This window comes from Alexandromys fortis, unplaced genomic scaffold, assembly GCF_014885135.2.
Source record: "Alexandromys fortis isolate MF-2015 unplaced genomic scaffold, M_Fortis_MF-2015_v1.1 scaffold_76, whole genome shotgun sequence".
Classification (NCBI taxonomy): Eukaryota; Metazoa; Chordata; class Mammalia; order Rodentia; family Cricetidae; genus Alexandromys; species Alexandromys fortis.
In genome coordinates this window covers 5,140,496-5,160,704 of record NW_026067997.1, presented here as the reverse complement: position 1 = coordinate 5,160,704, position 20,209 = coordinate 5,140,496, and the positions used below count along the sequence as shown (strand labels likewise).

Below are 20,209 nucleotides of genomic sequence, written 5' to 3'. Positions count from 1 at the left end.
TCTAAAACTAGAGTTATGGAGGGTCACGAGCAGGCATGTGTGTACTGAGAATCAAACCCAGGTCCTCCAGAAGTCAGTGCTCCTAACAGCTGAGTCTCCAATTAACCCATGTTGTAGGACATAGGCGACTTCACAACTGCATACCTGAAGACCTAAAGAAAACTCTGTACTCATGATAGGTCTGATGAGAACTGGGCAGTCATGCAGATGGACTAGACACAAAGGGAACATGACCTAGTGGTGTCAATGGGGAGACACTACCAAGGCCTGCTAGCTCCCGTTCTGCGTGGCTGACCCCACGCATTCTGAAGGCTGCCTGGCACACAAAGAGGTAGGAGATCTCAGACACTTGTCCTCCTCTGTGCTTCTTGCCAGACTTCAGCTTAAGACATGGTACGCTGTGGGGCCATCCTGGGGGGCCTAGAATTTCCTCGACCCCAGCCAGTTATACCACCAAGTGTTGTTTGGTCCTGATTCTGTCATTAGGACCACGGTACAAGTGATTTTCTTAATGCAGAGGACTTCAAATATCTAGAGATAACTACCGCAATCCTGTTCAGTCCTTTTACTTTCTAGGTCCTGGTTGGAAATCCTTCAGGCTCTCCTCCCCTGGTATGGCCCTCGTGGGCTTCATGTTTTAATCATATCTACTAAACCCACGGCAGTGGGCCCACATCTTTAAGACACGGTACCTGGAACTGCGGACTTGCGAATGTTCCTCGGAACGCTCTTCTGTGCAGCAAGCTCCCCAGCACACAGCACAAACAGGGCGGCATTGTTTACGTCTTCTTCAATATTATCATCCGTCGTCTTTGTAAACATACATGGGAATTTTCTTGTCCTATTTGAGCGACACAAAATTAATTGTAAGAGCACCAAGGAAATGATCCCAGTTTCTCTCACTGTACCCCCCTGTGGTCATCGACTCTGGGAGTCTATGACAAACTACCTAATGCAAATCAACTTACAAGCAGCCAAGTTTCACTTTGGCTCATGGCCACAGAGATTCCATGGTTGTTTGGCCCCTTTTCTTTGGGTCTTTGGCAGCACGGTATGACATGGTGTTAGGTAAAGTGGAAGACAATCGCTCATTTATAGTGACCAGGAAAGAAAGACAGTGGAGGCCTGTATGTCCCCAGTGTCCTAACTCTTCATATTAGGCCCCTCCTCTCAAGGTTCCTTTGCTTCCCAGTAGCTCCTCAGACTGGCAATTAACCCTTTAATAGACAACCTTTGGGGAATACTTAAGATCCAAACCCTAACATGCCCCCCCCACTCCAAATCTCTTTCCAGTGCTGGGTATTAACCTAGGGTTTACACACTGAGTAACCTCTCTAGCCTTCTTCTTGCTTTCCTCATTTTAAGATAGGACCTTACTGAGTCTCCCATGCTGACCTTGAACTTACTCATAGCCCAAAGGGGCCTTGAACTTGCCATTTTCTTGTCTCAATCTCCCGAAAAACTAGGGTATAGGTTAGTGTCACCTAGCCTAGCTTACATGTGCCTCTGACATCAAGCAGCTACTGGAGATACTGTCACATCAGTTCCCAAGATTTCCTCCCTTTGCTGTTTTCCTTGTACTTCCCATGGCTTCCTCGGGCTTGCTATAGAGTTTGCTATAACAGGTCACGGCTTACTAGTTAGATCTCCGAACCAATGCTTTTGGATGTGTGTGTGTGTGTGTGTGTGTGTGTGTGTGCATGCATGTGTTCGTGCAGGTGTGCGTGTATGTGTGTTTACATGTTCATGTATTATAAGCATGTACACATGCAGTTGTATGCTTGCCCATATATGTGCTTGCACATGGAGCCCAGAAACCAATGCTGGGTGTCTTCCTTAATGTTTTCTTTTTGAGAGGAGTCTCTCACTGGTCCTAGAGCTCGCCAGACCAGCTAGGTTGGCTAACCAGCAGGCCCCAGGGGGCCTCTTGTCTTTGCCTCCAAGGAGCTGAGGTTAAATCACTATGCTTTTTTAACATGGAGGGGGGGGGGTGAGCTCAGTCCCTCCTGCTTGTGCCCAGGAGCTGCAGCAACCACTAGCAGCTCATTAGCATATAAAGGGCACTGCCAGGAGTTTAGGACAAAGCCCCTGTGCACTGTTGCCCAAAAGCACAAGCCAGATACCAATTTTGTCAGATTCAAAACACAAATAAGACTGTAGAAGGAAGCACCAAAGAGAAATTTAATGAGATACTTGCACCTTAAAAAGACCTACAGGTGGGTCTTACAACGCTTAATACCATACACAAAAAATTGTTTTGGATTTCAACATGAGAGCTGGCTCCAGGATGATAATTAGATTGTTTGGATCACCAAATGTGGGGGTCATGGAACACCTGGGATATTCAAGTCTTAGTTTTGAAAACAACAGCCACTGGGCTACCCTGATCTCTACCTTTTAATTACAGGGCCCTGTAGTTCTTCAGTGGACCACAGATGCATATAAAGGACTTTAGTCAACGTAAACACTGCATTGTGGGCTGAGGAGCCCTGAAAGCCTCTGAGTGACTGGTAGGTGCTGTGACGGGTAGACTTCCCGCCAAAGGCCCATAATGCGGGCCCCTGCTTTACTGCAACGTCCCAGATTTCATGTCATCAGAGTAAACATTTCCATAGGTCTTAAGCAGTCTGGCCGAGTGGCGCTCTGCAGACATGAAATACAAAGCTAAACCCCGAGCGTGTGTTTATCTCCTGCAGAATGAATCATCTGCCCTTCCTCAGTGGAAAGGGATCGGTGTCGTCACACAAGTGAATCACTGGTCTCCTTGTGGGGTGGAGGCGCATCAAAGACTGAACATGGATCCTATCTGCTGCCAGGCTGGATATACCGCAGCACAGCGACCGTAAGTAGCTGTCCATTGGGAGGTCAGTTCATGATCCTCATCTCTGCGGCAGAGGTCATTTTGCTCATTGTCACTCAAGGGATAACAAATGTTGGGTGCTATTTGTTTTTAGCTTCTCTTCCTTGTAGGCGTCTTCTGGCGAACAGAAACAGCTTCACACTTTGTGTTCAGCTTTATGTGCTGTAGTTAATTTTCCTGTCGGTGTAACCAAAAAAAAAAAAAAAAAAAAAAACCTGACAAAGGCAACTTCAGGGAGAAAACATTTGTTCTGGCTTAGAGTCTGCAGTCTGCAGGGATACCTCCCGGCATGGCAGAGACGGCATGGCAGCAGGTGGAGGGGCCAGGTGGCTACATTACATCCACAGGCAGGAAGAAGGGAGCAAAGATGCTGGTTCTCCACCAGGTTTCTTTTTATGCAGTCCAGGACCCAATCCCAGGGAATAGTGAAGCCCACCATTGGGGTGGGTCTTTGCATCTCAATTCTACTAATCTAAAGCTTATAAGCATCGCTTGTAGACACATCTGGAGGTTTTTCTCATTAGTAGTTCTGGATCCTCTCACGTTGACAATAATATTAGCCATCAATCACAGCCCCTGTCCCAGGACCCCTTGTCCCCTGCATTTTACTCTTCCTTCTCTTAGCTCTTGGCATCCAACCTTGCCACTCACTGTTTCCCATGAGCTAGGTTGCTTTCCAACTGTGGTCACTTCTCCCACACAGAAAGCAGACCCCACAAAGCAGGAGACTGTGCACACTGCTCAAAGTCTTGCCTACGGGAAGATATTCTTTTTCTTCTCTTCCAGCTCTCAAGACCACTCTGAGGCAGGCAGTAGTGGAGTTGCATCTACTGTCTGTCACATATCAAGCTGATTTATTTATGAACTATGCTTGCTTTTGTCCTAGCTCCCGGAACTAGCTGTAATGCTATTCCCTGTACACCCACACCGAGATGAAGGAGGGAAAGTGGTGGGTGATATTCGGGTCAGAGTCACCTGTTAACTGTCACCAGACCCGCTTGCTTGCATCTTCTTGTCCTGGTGTTGTACCTTCTGGGGGTAGATTCCTCCTGACTACAGGTCGAAGTCAATGTCCTCCTGACTCACTCAAATGAACAATTCAATTTATGATGAGCAGTTCTGGCTGAAATAACTTCGTATATGATGAATGGTTCTGGAGAACCAGTGCTCCATGCTCAGACACTCTATCAGGGCTTCGAACTGTTATAGAAGTATTTTCAACAAAGGTTAAAACATTTCATGGTGGCTCAGACAGCCTTGATACACAGTCCTAGAGATCTGCATTTGATTGTGTGGATCTTGTCATAAGCATCGTTTCCCATAACTGTAGTGCTGTAGGTTCTGGAAGGAACCCAAGTCCCAGCATGATTTGCACTACTATCTTTTGTGTTTAGACCCCACACTAAGTAAGTGGTCTTTCATTCACAAAACACACAGACTAGAACTCGGGAATACGGCTCAGTTGGTTAACAGCTTGGTTAGCGTGTGTGAGTTAATCTCCCAGCCCCACATAAAACCAGGCATAGTGGTACACACTTATTCATCCTAGAACTCCGGAGGGAGAGGTGGGAGGATTAAAATTCCAAGGTCATCCTAAGGTACGTTGCAAGTTCAAGACCAGTCTGATGCATGAAACCCTGACCAAACCAAAATAAAACAAGCCAGTCCTTGACTCGAACACTGTTCTCAGGGGTGGATACACTGACCCCATGAATGGAACAGACCCACCAGGCATTTTGCTTCCCTCTTCATGGTTCAAGCTGCAATCGTTCCTTGGATTGGTGATCATCCCCTCACCACTTAATCCCTGAAAATTACCAGTGTTATAGTCTCCTAAATCACGATAGGCCTATCTTCCCTACACTAGAGGGCACACATATGGTCAGGTTTCGCTTATGCATAACTGTCATGAAATTAGTGACGTAGTGATATTCGAAAGGCAGGTCCATATCTCTCTAGAATATGTTGTGACAAAAAGCGGGGACTCAGCAGAGCCCTGGAGAAACCCCTGGTCCTGCCATTTGTTCTCTGAGAGCGGAAACTGTTCTGACAGGGCTTTGTTAAAGGCGTAGAAAACAATGCATTCGCCAAGTCCTCAGGGAAACATCATAAACTCAAACCATGTAAACCTCCTCCAGCAAGATCGCCACATCTGCCACCTCAGCTTCAAGTTAGAACTATGGCTTGGTTGAATGCGTACTGGCTTACTGGGTTTCTGGGGCTCCGCGGGCTTTTGATGAGGCCAGACTGGAGAATCAAGTGTAGCTATAACCTTGAGACAGCACATTTCTCTCATCCTCTTGGGATTCAAGATTGACTTTGACTCACCATTTAGGGGGCAATTTCAGAGATTTCTATTTGCCTTCCTCATAATGATAACCCTTATCCCACATGCTAATATGAGGTTGCACCAACCACCAAGTATATCTTTCCTAAAATTACACGTTCAGGGACAGAGGAAATGACTATGGAGCCTGTAGGCCCATTTCCTGGACCTGGGCCCACACTCTGTTTATGACTTCCTCTATGGCTATGGCCTGAATGTTTGTGCGCCTCCATAGCTCATCTGTTGAAACCTAAACCTCAAAATGGTAACACTAAGATATAGGGCCTTCGAGAGGTGATAGGTCATGGGACAAAGCCCTCCTGATGGAATTAGTGACCAAAGAAGAGTAAGAAAGCTTGTTTGTCCTTCTGTCATATGAGAACTTAAGCGTGCGCCACCACCGCCCGGCTCAGTACTTTAATCTTAATCTTGACTTTTCAGCCTCCAGAACTGTAATAACATTGTTGTTGTTTTTGCCGCCCAGAACATTTGTGTGTGTGTGTGTGTGTGTGTGTGTGTGTGTAAGACATGTGTGCATAAATGCCCCAATACCTGTATCTTTTTAATATTTGCATTATTTAAAACAGCTTTTAAATTTACATATATTTTGATCATATTCTTCTCCTCCCCCAAGTTCTTCAATATCCTCTCCCTCTCCCTACCCACCCAACTTTATTTCTCAAAAGACAAACACAAACCTAATACAGCAAAACTTCCCCAAAGCAAGAACACACAAACAAACCCCCAAATGCAACCACACAAAATCACACAAGGATACTGCGGCGTCCACTATAGGTTGTTCATTTACTCCTGAGCATGAGGCCAGTGTCACTCCGTTGAAGAAAACTGAGTTCCCTCTCCCAGCAGGTATACATGATAGTTGAGTTGTTAACTTTTACCTCGGTGACAAGGTTTTTAGTCATTCGTTCAATTTTTAATATAACAAAATAAAACACAATAAGATAAAACAATAAGATATCACATCAAAATTGAAGAAGACAAAGCAACAGAAGGAAAAGAGCCCGGGTACAGGCACAAGGATCAGAGCCCACTCAGGAATTGCATAAAAACAATAAACTATGAACCCTAATATAAGCACAGGGGACCTGGTGCAGACGCACGCAGGCCCTGTTCATGCTGCTTCTGTCTCTGTGAGTTCATATGAGCTTTGCTTCTGCTGATTTAGAGGGCCTTTTTTCCCTTGGTGTCCTCCATCCCCTAATACAGTAGAAACTTCCTAAAATCTATGCATATAAGAAAGTTATCTAAATAACATTGCCAAAGGGAGACAGAGACCCATCTCACCATCTCTTGTCACCAAATGAAGCTTCCAGGACCGGAATTGAGTTATATCTAACACCTGTACATTCTTGGTACAGTGATGAGTACCATAGAGATATCTGGGGACTCAGACACTGAATCTAACAAATCTCAAAATCTGAGGCATTCCCCTTTGCCTGGTGTAAAACCACCCAATTAAATGTCAATAGGCTCTCTGGGGAGACACTTCTGGAATCTTCACCAGGCACATGCACTGAGGTTTCGCAGATTCCTTCTCTTCGCCTTCATTTTAAAGATCCAAGACCTCAAAACTGACTCAGGTTTGGAAACTGAGTGACATCATAATTTCTTGCAGGGGTAACTTGGTTTAGCTCCCAGCCATACACTGTTGGTTCTGATAGCACATGTAGGATTGAGCTCTTGTTTGATACCCGTCTGTGCTGCTCCTTTGTGATGAATGATTTTGTATGTCAGTTGGGTGTATTTCGTCAAACATGGTTGTTTCTATAAAGGTATTGTAGGCTGAGTTTAGCATCAAAATCAGTGAACCAAACTGAAGACATTTTTCTTTCATAATGTGGATAGGCCTTATCAAATAGAAAGCCTAAAAAGAGCCAAGACTGCCCTCTCCAAATCAAAAAGGAATTCTGCAGCAGACTGGCTACGTACTCAAACACTCAAATGTTTATCTCTTCAGCTTGCTAAATTAACCGGTAGATTCCAGACTTAGGAGCATGAGATGACATTCCTAAAAGGAAATATTTTTTCTGTTCCTATATACATCCTTTAGATTCTGCTTCTTGAGGGTTCCCTAACTCCCTCCTGTTCTACTGGCTACCTCTGTAACCTCTTGAGAGGTTGTCCCTTAGCCACTGGCCAAGGTCACACTCATTACAACAATTACATCCACTGTTATTATGTGACTTTTGAGGGTGACATGCTACCATCTCAGCAGTATTATTTGGGGAGCAGGCAACCTCTTTGTTGTTAGTGAATCTGGTTCTTCACTGGCCTCCTTCACCCTCAGGCTTGGCCAGGGATCAACCATTGTGAAATCTCTTAATGACAGGGTACCCATCAAAATCATGTATTCCTCCTGGATTTGGTAAAGGTTTATGTTAGTCTGTTTGGGCTGTTCTAACAGCCATCAGCTAGGCAGGTTACAGACATTTATTTTTTATTCTGGACTTCCAAGATCAAGACAGGCAGACTCTGTTTAGTGAAAGACATTCCTTAGATGTTTTTACTGAGTCCCCGCATGGAGAAAGATGTGAACAAGTTCCCTGTCTTCGTGAGGGTTTCTGTTGCTCTGCAGAGACACCATGAGCATAGTAACTCTTAGAAAGGGCAACATTTCATTGGGATTGGTTTACAGGTTCAGAGGTTTAGTCCATTGGCATCGTGGCAGGAAGCATGGAGGCACACAGGTAGACACGGTGCTGGAGAAGGAGCTGAGAGTTCTACATCTGGATCGGCAGGCAGAGGGAAGAGAGAGAGATAGACCCAGCTTGGTTTTAACATTTGAAACCTCAAAGTATACCCCCAGTGACGTACTTTCTCCAACAAGCCCACACCTACTCCCACAAGGCCACACTTCCTAATAGTGCCACTCCCTGTGAGCCAATGGGAGCCATTTTCATTCAAACCACCATACTCCCCAGGGCTCATTGAAAGGGCACTACTCTCGTTATGAGTGTCCCACCTTCATGACATAATAATCTTCTAAAGGCCTGTCTCCTAATACTGTCATATAAACACTGGAGGAGTGTCATGTGACTTTTCTGATATGATGTAAGGGCACATGTACTTACCCCCAAATAGGACACTGAGTTATCAAAAAAAGTATTCTGTCAAAACCACGCAGTGAATCAACTGGGTTTGTTATGGTTACTTACAGAAAAGCAGGTGATTCAATTGCAACAACAATACCAATTGAAGTACTGGCACCTGGACCACTGAGGATCCCTACGTGCCTTTGGGATCACTCACAAAAAGCTGCTTGACTGAGCGGTTATGAGCAGTTAAACTTCTGTGCAACAGCCTTTATACTACTGGGGGAGAGAAAGAGCCTTGTGAAACCTGAAGGCTTTTGGATCCTTGTTCATAGGGTTAAGGTCATAGGCCAACTCATACAGTGCTCACACCTTCTCTGATCTGAACTAGAAATGGCCATGTCCTTCCGGAGGAAACGGGTACAAAACAGGGTTGGATTCTCTAGACCCATGGTTCTTGGTTGTGGGTCATGGCCCAGTGGGGGTTGAAAGATTCTTTCACAAGAGTTACCTATGACCATCCTGCATAACAGACATTTACATTACAATTCATAACAGCAGCAAAATTGCAGTTACGAAGTAGCAATGAAAATAATTTTGTGATGGAGGGGGGGTCACCACCACATGAGGAACTGTATTAAAGGGTTGCGGCATCAGAAAGGTTGAGAACCACTGTGCTAGACCTTCCCATGAAACATGATCATTTAGTAGGTTTCCCAGCCTGCGTACTGTACTGACTTCTGTAAACTGAGAAATTCATCTCAACCTCTCGAAGCATGACTCTCATTTTCTATCCTCGAAGGAGTCATTATGGTTGGAAATTTGCATTGCCTCCTAGTGTCCGTGCCCTGGTATCACATTCTATATTTTCATCAGTAAACTTTCCTTTCTCCAATCTTGTCCACATCAACAAACTCTCCACCCAATCTTACATGCTAGTTCTTTAATCAAACAACTTCATAGTTCCCTGGCTCCCAGTAGAATGTCTTGGTCTCACGGCTCTTTACACTAGAACTTTCCTCTATGTCAGGTCCTGTTGGCCCCTCATTACCTAATCGTGGTCTGGGTAAAAGAAAGGACATCGAGGATAGACCCCAAGGGCAATGAGAGCTTCATCATCTTCAAGGAAGACTGGACTGCTGCCCTTTAATAGGGAAGAGAAGGACAGACCATCTCTGGAAGTTAAGCTGCTTCCAAGATACCGGTGGATCCAGGATCGCTCATCAGTATATGGTTCTCCTCCACTGTTTCTGAGTCCCCTTCTTTTCTAACTAAAGCTTGAACCTCCACACAGCACGCACACCGGCCACACGGTTGGTAATTCAACCTGGTTACTCTGCAGATGAAGTCTTGCTCTGAGCTTTTTTTTCTCCATCCTGAAGGAACCGAGACTCTCTGCATGGTACCTGGGATATCCTTTGTTTCAGACTTCACTTCCAACCCTTCTGTGTTCTCTATAGTTTGTTTCTTGTGTCACATTGCTTAGCATAGTTTTCTGATTCCACTGGCCTTATCCTTACTGTTACCCTAATATCCCTCAAAAGGCCAATATTTCCCTTTGGCCTCTTCGTTCCCTTCTGCTAGCATACTACGCCAATTTTACCAATAATAAAGGTTCTATTTATAGCCAGTTTTGCACTTCATTGTCTTTCTACCTCAGGCCTTGAGTGCATACTTGTTCAGCAGCTACAGCCTCTCCTTCCAAGCCTGCTCCTTGGTCTTCGGTTTCTCTTCATGCTTGACCAGTGATGTATGGCTCTTGTCTTCTTGGGTCGCAGGTCCGGAGGGCAATACTACTTGCTGCCCTTGTAGTATTTCCTGAGGCTTTCTTGAGTCTGGTTAAGACAGTGAGGACACTGGCAATGGATTTGCAGGTGACTACTATTTTGGAGAGCGTGGACGTAGCGCCACCTGTTTGTTACCTTGGTAACACGAAGCTGGTACTGTTCCATCTTCCACTGGTCTGGTTGTTTTAGCAGTTCCTCCTTCTTCCAGGCGCGCAGATCCTGAGTCATGATCTTGGTTGTGGCTGCGTTGCCAAGGTTCTGTTGAGAAAGCAACTTCCACCTAACACTGTGGTTTATTGTGTTCCACCTCCCACCAGCTTTGCTGGGAGTGAGCCTGGTCCGTAATCCACTCTTACCATCTGTGCCTCCAGACCTCTCAATTTCTCCAGACCAAGACCGGAGACGGAGCTTATCACACAGAGGATATCCCTGAGATCATTCTCTGTGAAGGAGGGAATGAAGCCGATTAGGTAAAGGAAGATAAGCTACAAGGTGCCCCTCATAATGGTCATAGCTAACCCCACAGAGAGTCCATGAGAAATCTCCCATACCGGGCAGAATAACAAGCCTTTATAGCCTTTAAATAGACGCTGGATGGAGGTCATCCAAAAAGTGCAAGAGCGAAAAATTCCTTAAACTAGTTGTGTGTTGTTCTTATTTGTGAGTTAATTAGAACAAACTGATTTTATTTCTTTAAAAGTGCAAGGCCTGCTTTGTCCCCAGGCAATCTCAGACACAGCCAAACCCCTGATGCCTGCTGTTTATCCAATGATATGCATAATCCTTCCTCGTCAGGGGGTCTAGACTCTATAGTAATGTAAGTGACATATTTAATGCTCAGGAACATTGCAGGCTTCTAAAGATATTCAGAGTCCTCTTTGGCTTTACTAATGAAATATTGACTAGGATCTTCTTTGATCTTTTTGAAATATGTTTTCGTTACCCTTAAGCAGCACGACAGAGTGAGTTAACATGTATTAGACTTTTTCTACTATATAAAGAAATATGGGATAAATTATCACTCAGGGTCAATGCCCTACCAAATGTAGTTGAAAGCAGCCAATGGAGCGCAGGCCGTGATTCTGACTCACAATGGGAGCAGGAGCTATGATGGCCATACAAAACCAGAAGCCGGAATTTATCCTTTCGTAAAATGCTCAAAGATGAGGAGTTGTGTTGATAGTCCCAAGAAAATGAAAATTTGACATATCATTTCTCAACCCATTCTCTGATACTAAACCATGCAAAGATACTAGTAAAAAAGAAAACTAAAGACCAATATCCCTCACTCATGAACACAAAAAAGTCATAGCAACTCTAACCTGGCTTTGTACAAAATGGGCAAAATACCATGACCAAATGAACATTAATATAGACTTACAATAGGGTTGCATATTTGCAATTAATCAATGTAATTATCATATTACTAAAAAAATCCTATTATCATCTTTGTAGATACATAAAAAGCTTCTGAGCAAAGCTTTGTCATCCATGACAAGAATTGTCAGTAAGCACGGAACAGAAACAAATTTTCTCAAACTCGTAAAGCCAATGTAGAAAAACTTAGTTAATAGGCAATGATACTATAATCTCAGAACATTTTTTAAAAGAAAAACATCTGTACTATCACACAAGAAAACTCAGTAAATCACGTAGATTGGAAAGGAAGATGAAAAACTGTTTGCCTGTGCTGACACAATTGCCTGCACAGAAAATCAATAGAATTGGCAGCGGAATAAAGTCACATGGCAAGGTTCACATATAAAAGGTCTTAAAGCCAAATTCAATTATATTTCTACACTTAACGAAAATAATTGGGAATTGAAATTATATTTTAAAAATAGCATTTACAATAGTATCAAAAATAGCAACGAATCTAACAAAACATATGTGCAACGTATTTAATATGAACCATTAAGCATTGATCAAATTTAACATCTAAAGCCATGGAAAAATATACCATGTACATAAATCTTTAGGCGCAATAATGTTGTCAAGTCTCTCTAAATTATTTTACCGATTTAGCATAACCATGTAAAAATTCCAGTGAAGTCTCTTTGTACAAATAAATCTCAGTATCCTTGGTTGTAGAAGATTAAAGGTAACTACTAAAAGAACATTTGTAATTTCCAAATCAATAGAAATGATTAGTGAAACATTAAAACAAATCTCAACTCCAAAGATGTTTGGAAAAGAGACCTCGCAAAGGAAATAATCAACGCTTAAAAGAGTCGATACAAGCTTAAACAGTTAAAGTAAATTTGAATATACTGGCAGTTCAAGAAAGATCTATAGATTCCACTTAGCTGTTCAAAGTCAATAATTCTCATATTGGGTTTGAAAAAGCAAACTCCAGCAATTTAATTTTTCAAGGAATTATTAAAACATGACCACAAAGAATGTTTGAAAGTGGAGGAGACAAAGCAACTGTAAATCAGACTATGATGGAAATAATCATAGCCGCAAAACTTGATTCTTTTCTAAATAAAAAATGCTATGTAAATAAACTAGTAATATAAACTATAATTATATTAACACAGTACTCATTTCAGGTTAACATGTGTGACAGTTATTTACTTATAATAAAATTTACTCAGGAAAATATGACAATAGTGCTTTCTGTTACTCCGAGTAATTTCCTAGGGGGACAGAATCATCCACTTTGCATATGTGTCTACCAGCTGTGTGCAGAAGCCGAGCTTGATAGACCCAGAATGAGGAACTGAAGAGAGACAGATGACAGTGGCTCGTGGAACGGCCTCACCATATGCTCAATGTGTGGGGTTCAGTGACATGCATTCAATCTTGCGGGCAGTGTCAAAGGTGAGCACTTTCTGAGCATAAAGGGAACATTTAGAACTGAGCCCCAACATAAATCCCAACAAATGTAAGAGATTGACTGAGCGCACCCTCACTTTACTGAGATAAAGTTAGAAATAAAATATTAATTAAAAACTGATTTCCTGTTGAAGAGCCATGGCACACACCTTTAATTCCAGCACTCAGAAGGCAGAGGCAGGCAGAGCTCTGATGGCAAGATCAGCCTGGTCTACAGAGTGAGTTCCAGGACAGTCACGGCTACCCAGAAAAATCCTGCCTTGAAAAACCAAAATAATAATAATGATAATAGTAAGAAGGAGAAAATAAAATCTGATTTTTTAAAGTCTAAGAGAAATATGAGACACTGGGAAATTATTACATTTCTCAAGGTTTTGTGTATACGTATGAAATTTATTTCCCCATCACTGATTAAATTGCTTTGGATAAAAATGAAGTCCAGAATTTCAGCTTCCCTGGTGTTTATTCATTCTTTTAAAAGATGAAATTATAGGTAAAGGCCCGCCAAAATTTTATCAAATGTTCTGCTTCAGCTGGATAATACTTCTACCACATGTCTACATGATTAAAATATTTCAGTGCTATTACATCAGTTTAGTAATCTGTATTAAGAAAATATTTAAAAATAAACTATTTCTCACATGGCCAGTCCGGCCAAGCTGTCTGTGCCATGCTGCTCAGACATGGCTGCCTCCGTCTCTAGAACTTCTCTTTGTCTGATCTCCGTTCCCCACGGGTTCTCCTTCTGTACCCCATGCCCGCTGCCTCCTCAATGTCTTTCAAGGTGTCTCAGTCCATTCCCTTTAGTATTCCTTATATATTCTTCAAATAACTCCCCCCCCCTTTTTTTTTTTGCCACTTTCAGTCAACTTTTATACCAATACCAAAGCCTGTCATTTTCTTTTCAGCAAAGAATTTTGGGGTACCTTTTACATTTTGGGGGTACTTTTGTATTTATTTAATGTCATGTGTACACATGCCTGAGTGGACGTATGTGCACCACTTGTGTGCAAGGGTCCATGGAGGCTAGATGACGGAATTAGATCCCCTGGAACTGAGTTACAGACAGTTGTGAGCCACTGATGTGGGTGCTGGGAACCAAACCTCTGTCCTCTGCAAGATCACCAAGTGCTCCTAACCCCTAAGCCCTCTCTCCAGCCCCACTAGGATCCCCCTTCTTATTATGTTTTGTCATTCTAAGGACACATTACCCCATAGGATATACAAGATATACTTTTGCTAGTTTTTATTAGATAATTTCGGGTTCAGTTTTGCTTTTTTTTTTTTTAAATCCTGTCTCCACTATTTTAAGGGTCTTTTAAAAATAAATGCTCCACTTCTCTTTGCTCTAGTTTTGTCTATAAAATGGCAGTAATATTAGTACCTGTTTCACAAGATTGCCTTAAGAGTTTAATTAGTGAAGACTTTGCAAATGCTGAGGCCAGTCTACAGTCAGAGCTTAATAAGAATTAGCTGCTATTAAAGCAATTTGCTCTTAAAATTTGATTTATGACTCTCTTGATTTCTTTTGTGAATCTTTTGCCAAATACATTCCTGCCGGACTTTTTATGGCATCATCTGTCCCCTGCTTTCTGGTTCACAGTCCAGGAAAGTGAACTACTTTTTGACACCATTGGCAAGGCTGTCTGCTTACTTTGCACAGTCGGAATGAGACAAGAGCAGAGTTTTTGGGTTTTTTTCGAAATCTGTTCCTAAATTGTTCCTTCTGCCCAGCACCTCAATCAAGAGAAATTGGTAGAAATTCTTCTCACACCTTTTCTGACTTTATCTAGCTTTCTCTATAATGAATTGGCAGACATGGGTGGGCTCAAGTTACAGCATTCACAGCCAAGGTGGCTTCCAGCATCCTCAGAGCAGCGAGTCATCAGCCAACATGGCCCCCAAGTTTTGGGCAAGTGCCAGCTGCTTCTGACATGATAACACTTGGGAAGCTCTAGTGTTCCCGTCTTCAAAATCAAACCAAATAAAGGTCCTTGTTACTCATCTATTTTCCTCCCTCCCTCCTTTAAAAATTTTTTTTCCTAAATGTTTCTTCTACTCTTCCAAGGACAGCATTATCTCCTTTAGAGTAGGCCCAAGTTTCAAAAGTCCTTTGGCCCCCTTCAGAGTGAGGCCATCCCATATCTGTAAAGCACAGATTTAAGGACAGCCTTAAGTAGCCACTGGAGTCCTTGTGTGTATGATCTCTGGAGATGTTCTCTTTGGATGAACAAACTGGTCTTACTTCCCCGTCATCTATGTAGTTACTGGTAACTTTACACAGGACCTGTCTGTAGCAGGCTTTCTTCTGGGCTACCAACCAGCTCCCAAACCATGACATGGGAACTTATTAGTTATGAGTGCTCGGCCTTATCTTATGCTTGTTTCTTGCTAGCTTTTGTAACTTAACCTGCTTCTCTTCATCTACATTTTGCCTCAGAGCTTTTTACCTTTCTTTCCTTCTGTGTCCTATATGTCTAGCTGGTTGGCAGCTGCCTGACTGGCTGGCCCTGGTGTCTCCCTCTCTTCCTCTCTCAACCTAGACTCTTCCCCCAACTTATTCTCTCTGCCCACCAACCCTGCCTATCTCTCTACTGCCTAGCTATTGGCTGTTCAGCTTTATTAGACCAATCAGGTGCCTTAGGCAGGCAAGGCAAAACAGCAACACTTCTTTACATAATTCAACAAATGCAACATAAACAAATGCAACACACATTTACATAGCTAAGGTACTCTTCCCAACACCTGTCCTTGCCACCCTCCTAGGTCCGCCTTTCCTGCAGCTGTTAGGTTGCTGTTCCACTGCATATTGTCAACACTCATGCAATTATTAGCCACTACATAGTCTACTAGAGCTTGTAGGTTCTTTCATTGCCTCTTTGAAATGCATTTAATCTGTTGTAGCCACTCCATCCTGTGTTTAACTGCCATGAAACCAGTAATCAAAAAGCGAATTAAGGAAGTAGCACCAGTGAAAATGGCTGAATAGAAAACCATGGAAGCTTGTGTCTCCTCAAAAGCAGCACACAGACTGGTGAATGGTACCAAAACTAATTGCGTTGAGATTCTGGAAATGAATCAAAGGTATGTCACAACCAGTTGACCACTTAAAGAAGGACAAAGAAGATTCTCAATCTTGACAATAGAGGTGCATGGTGTTTTCATTTATCCCCAATATCTTGTCGCAACTTGGTGACAACATTGAAGACATCGGTTCAAACCCCCAGTACAGGTTTCTAATATTTAAGAGAAGATCACAGAACAATTCTTGAACTCAAATACTTGTTATTTGCTTTGATATTGTGGAGGCTTGAACATATTTGGTCCCCATAAGATCATAGGGAGTGGCGCTATTAGATGTGACCTTCTTGGTGGTAGTGTGGTCTTGTTGGAGGAGGCTGGAGGACACTGTGCCTTTAATCCAGCCCTTGAGGCTGGAGGGCACACCTTTAATCTGGGCCACACCTTCTGTGGAAAGTGTGTCACTGTGGGGCGGGCTTTGAGGTCCTGTTCTCAAGCTTCACTCAGTGTGATAGTCACTCCACTTGCTGTTGCCTGCAAGATGTAGGACTCTCAGCTCCAGCATCACATCTGCCCACATACCGCCATGTTCCCATCAGGATGTCATCAACCTCTGAAACCGTAAGGGAGTCACCCTCAATTAAATGTTTCCTTTGCCGTGTCCTGGTGTCTCTTCACAGCAACAGCAAAGCTTGCCTTTCTGTCACCAAGAGAGGAATTCTGTGGCTCCTGAGGTGGCATTTGTTCAATGCATTGCTAAGCAAATATATTAACCGCTATTGCCCAGTGCAAGAGATCACAGTGACAGACAAAAAAGCTGGAGAAGAAATGCTAGAGACTGATAACTCTATAAACGTCCACATTCCAGCCCTGGGTGAGTGTTCAGAAGAAACCTGAGCCATTCTCCCCCCTCTGCTTCATGTCAGTTCTGCTGTCAGCAAGGAGTGAACCCTGAGACAGAGTTAACTGCCCAGCTAATTGGGGAAGACGTGGCCCCTACAGGGTAGTTAAGACCCTCCCCTAGACTGACCATGTGATTTTCTCCTGCGCCCTTCTGCTGCCTTGATTTCTGGGGGCTGGAGGGTCACCTGGGAGCTGCTTTGCCCAGAGGGAACCTGGTCTTTGACTTTTTAACTCAGCTTGATCTGGCTTACTGCATCATTGGTGAAGGAACCTATTATCAGAATACAGAAAACCTGTTAGTCTGGACATTGCACTTGTCTAACTAAGGCAAGTCTTGTGGGGGAGGGGGAGGGAAAAGAATCCCTAATGATAATTTTCTACAAATGGATATACAAATTGAATGATACTCCTAACAAAAATTTTAAAATTTTTTTTCTGTAGAAAAACTGGCCTTGCATTCCCAGAGATCAGCCTGCTCTGTCCGCTCTGGGATCCAAGGTGCGCACCACGGTGCCTGGCTTCTCACAGGTGAAAGCAATCGAAGCACAGATGCTTTTCTAGCTTTAGAGCTGATCCCAAGTTTACAGCAATGAAGGGAAGGTGGGGTTGGCGCCAACACAGACAGAAGAGCCAACGAGAAGCAAGAGTTCAGGAGCAAACTCATGTACCCATGCTCAGTGACTTGACAAGAGTGGCCAGACCGTGCAATGGGGGCAGAACCCATTTCCTCAGCAAATGCTGATGAGTCAATTAGATATTCACGAGCAAAAGAACGAAATCACATCGTTACCTCCCATCTTATACAAATACTAACTCAAAATGAGTCAAAGACCCGCTCGGAAGACTAAAACAGCAACGTTCTTAGAAATCAACTCAGGGCAACTCTAGCTAATCCTTGGATTTGGCAATAGATTTTTATTTTCGGTATGAAACCAAATACAGTCAACAAATAGAAAAATGAATAGATCAGACTCCATCAAATGAAAAAGTTTTGCACACACAGCCCCCAAAACCAAGAATGTGGAAAACAACATAGAACGCATCAAAATATTTTCAAACTACGTATCTTACAGAAGTCAGTTTTTCGGATACATGAGTGCACTTTAACATCTGTGAGACGAATAACCATACCAAACTGGCAAATGACTCAAACAGACACTTTCCCAAAGAAGACATAAAAATGATAATGAAGCCCTTGACAAGATGCTCAGAGTCCTCAGTCAATAAGGACGTATAACACAAACACCATGGGACAACACGTTCCGCCTACTAAGATGGCTATCACGACAATCCATACAATACAATTGATAGTGTGGGTGAGGAGATGGGAAACTAATAATCTTCACATGTTGGGACAGATATGTAAAATGCCCAGATACTGTGGAAAGCAGTTTGGCTTACGTAATACTAGAATCCAGTAGTTGGAAGTCTCATCCGTTCTGATATGGCCCCAAAGACCTGGTCTATGTTGAAGTCCAAAGAAGTTTGGTTCTAATAGCAATCAAAAAACAGAGCAGTGACAGCAACAGGATGGATGAACTTGCCAGCATGAGTGAAGACAAGCAGAAAAAAAAAACAAACAAAATGTCTGTATTTCCATCTCCTTTTTGTCTGAATTGCCACCAGAAGATGCCATCAACACTTACAGCAGGTCCGCCTCAAACAATTGGATGAAAAGGAGCCTTGGCTGGAGTGCCCAGCAGCTGGCCTTTTCGTCGACTCCAGAGCCAGTCAAGTGGACAGTAGAGATTAACCGTTGTAATAGTTATCAATATAAATCGTGTGAGATACATAGATGATACCAAGGAGAGGAAGCAGTTGGGCTGACCCAGAGGGCAGGATCCTGATAAGTGGGTAAAATTCGAACAGCTAGGCAGTGGGATAGGAGGAGGAATTCTATGCTTGGAGATCTAGCACACAAGGGAGGGAATATTCCAGAACATTAGGAGACCTGCTATGTTAGATCTCTTTGAAGGCTAACATGCAACTAATGAAAGGTTCAAATTAAGCTAAGACAACCAATAGTATCAGCAAACAGAGAGCCTTTCCCGCTCTGAGACTCATTGTCTCGTATTATTTATTTTCCCTTCAAAGCATCTCTGTGCGACCTGTCGCTGCCATCTAAACTAAGGTCTATCCTGCTATGTTTTGTCTTTGCTATGAGCCTGCCCTTGTGGTGTCTGGTTCTGTTCAGAAGCTGTCTTTAACAGGTAGTTGTTGTCTTTTCTTCCACCCTACTGCTTCCAGTAACATCCTTCAGGGACCATGAGAAACAATTCCACTTCTCCTTCTGTTTATATTCTGAGGATGCTTATGGAGTTTCCACATTCCCTCTGCTTTGAGCCCAGCCAAGGTATACATGCTTAATACCTTTAATCTCTCCCCCTAAGTCACTCCCTCTGGTCCCTTAATCATCTTAATTGCTCCTCTCCGAAAGGCAGCCAGCTCATTATGTGTATCTTCCTTGGGAGGCAATGAGGAACATAGTATTCCCCTTGTGGTCTCACTGGGCTCATATATTACCTCCCAGTTTCATCATCCATGGCTGGACATGAGCGGGCCCCACCCCACTGCCCTCCCTCTCCCTACAGTGCACCCCGGCCCCTGCAAATCCCTTATTTCGCCAGGTTATCTCTGGTTTTCCAGGTGGCCTGCTCTGAAGCTTGGAACCCACGCTGGCCACAGGCTGTTCCCATCCCTGGGGGGGGGGGGGGGGAGCGGGAGCCACTTACTGAAGAAGGTGGCTCAGGACCAGCCTGAGAGTCTGGAGAATTGCAACTAAGCTTGTGTAAGTCAACCTTGGAAGGGGAGAGGCTGCGGAGTGCCCAGAATTAGGCTGCTGAGTGCCATAAGCGCTGTGGCCTGCTGGGCTGTGTGAGCGAGCGTTCAGGACACAACTCCGGGGCTCCAGCTCTGCTTCTAATTATCCTGTGTATCTCCCCTCGAACTCTGCTTCTTACCTAAGTGTTTTCAGAGCTCTCAGCCGGCACTGCGTCGCTTTATGAGGATAAATGTGAAGCCAAACAAATGATAAATATCCTGTTTCAAGATGTGTTATCGCCCTGTGGATGGAAAGCCCCAGAAGCCTGAGACTTTGAAAGCGCTGGTCTTGTTTTTTTTTTTTTTTTCTTTCTAAAGCTTTGAAAAGGAACACACACACACACACACACACACACACACACACACACACACACACGACTTTCCCATTCTAAGGCATAGTGGCAGAGGTCAAACTGCCTTTGAGGAAGCCAAATGTTTGGGTTTCCACAGAAGGGTGACTTGGAAACCCACATGAAGCTTCCATGGGTGTCTGAGAGGAAATAGCACCCCTGGACGTGGGACGCCGAAGAAGACATGGTTCAAAACCTTCCTCTAACTCCAGTTTTCAGGGGATCCAACGTCGTCTGAGCTGCATAGTGCA

At 43.6% G+C, this 20,209-nt stretch overlaps 1 long non-coding RNA gene and 1 pseudogene across 1 annotated transcript; one reads left to right on the top strand and one right to left on the bottom strand.

Moving 5' to 3' along the window:
* Positions 1-2,778: 2,778 nt before the first annotated feature.
* Positions 2,779-20,179, top strand: LOC126512570 (uncharacterized). The gene is made up of 4 exons (XR_007595088.1): positions 2,779-2,842; positions 15,769-15,948; positions 16,566-16,759; positions 17,230-20,179. It is a non-coding gene; the product is annotated as an uncharacterized lncRNA (long non-coding RNA).
* On the bottom strand, positions 9,896-10,318 carry LOC126512569 (60S ribosomal protein L35-like; annotated as a pseudogene).
* Positions 20,180-20,209: the final 30 nt, after the last annotated feature.